This window comes from Schistocerca cancellata, chromosome 1 (genome assembly GCF_023864275.1).
Source record: "Schistocerca cancellata isolate TAMUIC-IGC-003103 chromosome 1, iqSchCanc2.1, whole genome shotgun sequence".
NCBI classification, from domain to species: domain Eukaryota; kingdom Metazoa; phylum Arthropoda; class Insecta; order Orthoptera; family Acrididae; genus Schistocerca; species Schistocerca cancellata.
In genome coordinates, this window is record NC_064626.1 from 727,238,442 (window position 1) to 727,242,687 (window position 4,246).

General features: G+C 44.2%; 1 pseudogene; it reads right to left on the bottom strand.

Annotated features, from left to right (window-relative positions):
* Positions 1-2,325: 2,325 nt before the first annotated feature.
* On the bottom strand, positions 2,326-2,443 carry LOC126103771 (5S ribosomal RNA; annotated as a pseudogene).
* Positions 2,444-4,246: the final 1,803 nt, after the last annotated feature.

A 4,246-nucleotide genomic window follows, 5' to 3' on the forward strand; every position in this document is an offset into this window, starting at 1 on the left:
TAACCCAAGAGTGAACATTTAATGGAGTATGCCATGTAGCTCCTTTTCCAATTATTTCGACTAAATAGCCAGTGGTCCTCTATTTACTCAATTTTAACTGTGTTAGACCTGATATGTACTTCAGACAATCATTTGAAATTGGTTATTCAGCAGAACTGTCCAGTAGTGAATGCAGAATATAGGAATATTTTAATGCGTTCAGCGGCAACTAGCGCGATAGAATGTTATCATTCATAAAAGGGTATTACTACTGGGCTAATTGGGTTTCATCGAGGAGCAGCTTTATATTTCTGTAATTATGCGTCTGTTGCTCCGAAAATGATGACTAATTTCGATCACAATGAATAATTATTTATTTATTTATTTATTCCTCGTATGTATTTGATAGGTAATTTACTTATCAGGTGCGTGTACATTTGCAAAGGTTGCGTTTATTTTGCGTAAAACAGCATAAATATGTGTTAGTAAAGAATACAGAATATAAATAATTTCTATATGCATAATAGTAGACAAAAACGTTCTTCGTTTTTTCCAACTTAACGGATTTGCACATACATTCCGACAACTGGTTAATGTGCTCAGTATGGGGTGCGACCACATCTCGTTGCAATACAGGCCCGACAACGACGGGGCATGCCGTGAATGATGTCATCAATCTCACGTTGAAGCAATAACGCCCATTCTTTCTGCAGAGCTGCTAGCAAGTCTTGGAGAGTGGTTAGTGGATGCTGGCGTGATGCAACCTGACTCCCTAGTACATCCCAGACATGCTTTATAGGATTCAAATTTGGAGAGCGAGCAGGCCACGTCATGCGTCCAACATTTATCGTTTCGCAAGAAAGCACCATCGACCCGTGCTTTATGAGTTCGAGCATTATGGTCCGTCCGTACGACGTCTGGATCCACAGCACCTCGCAACAACCGCAGATGAGATCCCAAAACTTGTCCCTATACCTGACAGCAGTTAAACCTTGCCGATCCGCCTTACAATTTCATGGAGAGGGGTTCGTACGGTAAACATGATCCCTGCCCACACCATTAGGGATCCTCCTCGATCTCAGCCTCTTTCCACAATTTTTGGTTCCAGAAATCATGTTCCACGTTCCCTCGAGATGCGAGTCTATCGAGAATCACTCTCCAGACTAAATCGGGAATCATCTGTGAAAACAACTTTGGCACACTCTTCGACCGTCCATGTGGCATGTTGATAACTCCACTCTATACATTCCCTTCTGTGAAGGCGCATCGGTGGTACACATACAATAGGTCTCCGACAATACATGCCACTCTGCCGAAGCCTTCTCTCAACGTTTGTCTCGATACAACACGTCCAGTGGATGCTGCGACGTGAAATGCCAGGCCGTGCAGTACTAAGGCGGTACCGTCGTGCCCATACAGCCAAGTAACACTCCTGTCTTTCTGGTATCACACATGGTCGGCTCTGCCCTTGTCTTTAGTATTTCGGTCACTATAAATTGTCGCCATATACGAGCAACAACAGAACGATTCACGTTAAACCAAAGGGCCACATAAGTTTGCGACTCTCCTGCTTCCATTCTCCGCATTAGACACGAGACGGGGAAATTGCAGTTTTTTGCTTTAATTTTGGACACCAGTGTATATAAAGAGGAAAAACGCAGCTGGTTCACTTGGTACATGACCCAAACGGTGTCTTTCTTCATTACGATTACAGTGGTTACGGTTCCCTGAGTTCCATCCGAGTTTGCCACTGAACTCTTTTGTCAAAAGCCATGCGTGGTTGGTTCAAATGGTTCTGAGCACTATGGGGCTTAACTTCTGAGGTCATCATTCCCCTAGAACTTAGAACTACTTAAACCTAACTAACCTAAGGACATCACACACATCCATGCCCGAGGCAGGATTCGAACCTGCGACCGTAGCGGTCGCGCGGTTTCAGACTGTAGCGCCTAGAACCGCTCGGCCACTCCGGTCGGCTTGCGTGGTTGGTGCAAATTGTACTAGATACTGCGCAAACACAAAAAATGTGTACTTTGAGAATAGACGCGGACATAATTAAAACTTTCCGGAAGTGACTGACAGGAATCATGCTTGGATGATGTGCGATATAAAAGAAAAAAGGCTCGAACATGCAAAATTGTTTGTTGGCATATTTTTTTTTTTTTTACACACTCCGTCTTCAGGCCACAAGTGGCCCATCGGGACCATCCGACCGCCGTGTCATCCTCAATGAGGATGCAGATAGGAGGGGCGCGTGGTCAGCACACCACTCTCCCGGTCGTTATGATGGTTTTCTTTGATCGGAGCTCCTCAATTGGCATCACGAGGCTGAGTGCACCCGAAAAATGGCAACAGCGCGTGGCGGCCTGGATGGTCACCCATCCAGGTCCCGGCCAAGCCCGACAGCGCTTAACTTCGGTGATCTCACGGGAACCGGTGTATCCACTGCGGCAAGGCCGTTGCCAAGTGGCAAATACCCGTAGGTAAAGTAACTAAGTGTTTGGATCCTCTTCACGTTACAGTCACAGAAAAGTACCGACATTCATTGCAGATATATCTACGCTTGAATGATGCCGCAGGGGTAAGAAACTTCCACTGTTCCGCACCTCCGTGCAGAAGGCGCGCACAGTGGCAACTAAGTTTCCCGCGCCGCCGTTGTTCGTTCATCGCGGTCTGTGTACCGTGCGGTCCGCGGCGCGCCTGCTCAGCAGCCGCTGACGCCGCGGCCGCCGACTCATCCGCCGGTGATCCGATTACGGCGAGAAATTGCGCCCCTCTCAGCCCGCACACCTCCGATCCCACACTCCCGCTGCTGACTATCCTAGGGTCTGCAGTTGCAGCCTGTCTGTCCGCTCTCACGTGGAACTAATTGGGAATTAGGGCTGCCACTTCGTGTGCTCATCCTAGGTCTCTTTATCAGAAATGTCGGAGCTGGTCAGACAGGAGGCAGAATGTCACAGTCGTCATGAGGAACAAAACACCAGTCTAAATAATTGCTAAAGCTTGGGAAAACCAAACTGCTAACATCATTTTCGCCTAAAATATGTCAACAACAGATATTCGTTCGAGAACCTGCTATTCCAACTCTAATGATACCCATTTTTAAGCTATTTCTTCGAGTAACTCCAATACTAGAATTATTTGCGTGAACAGATTAAAAAATATATTTACTCTAACAAAAACTATATTTTTTTGCATAATTCCATGTCTCTCATAGAAGTGTCGTAGTAATAACAAGCCCCACTTCATACTGACGGTCACAGAATTTACCTATTAATGATCTGGAAGAAAGTGCAAAAGAGCGATTCCCTCAAATCCTTAATAAGGCAAAGCTTATAGATGTAGAACTGGAGATAGGAGATATGACATCAATTTCAATAATCCGTATTGTAATATACAGTTATTTCGTTTTGAATCTTACACATGAAACGAGATTAATTCCACAATTTTTAACGTGTCTGTTACGCCTTCACTCCGTCAACTACCTTACGGTTGCCGCTGAGACTATTTACAGTAACAATAAAATTAAGATCTTGCATTTGCATTAGTGCTTCGCAAACCACTGCACAATGCATCGTATCAATGTTATCAGTTTTCTTTCGCATTACATTCGCGTGCTGAGCGCTGAGCGAGAGGAAAACAGCTGTTTAATTACTTCTGTATGTGCGTTAATCTCTCGTTTATTTTTCTCATTATCCCTGCGAGAGAGATGTAGATGCTAACGTAATGGTCGCACAGTCATCTTAAAATACAAGTTCTATAAATTTGCTCATCGGGTTAACGCGAAAACTACGAAGCCTTTCTTCGAAGGATTCCTGTTTTAGTTCCCCCAGAATTTATATTACACTTTGGTATGAACTGTGCCGACACCTTATGATCCTAGCGACGTGTCTATCAATTCGTTCTTTTGCCGTGCCTACTTGATACGGACACTAAACATTCGAACAATATTGTAGAGTCTAGCGTCTTGTATGCAATTTGCTTTAAAATTGCGCCACACTTTCGCAGATATTTACCAATAAATTTAAGTCTTCCGATCGTTTTCTCTAATATTGATTTTATGCGATGTGACTTGCTCAACATGCTGATCTTTAATCTTATTTCTCTTTCTCTACTTGTAGACAGTATCTTACATATATCTAAATTTAAAGACAGGCGCCGTTTATCACACCAAGTGAAAATGTTGTCCATGCGTCTCTACAGTTCCTTACGATCGCCCAATGACAATACGTTCCTGCGCATCTGTACATCGTCAGCGAATAATCAT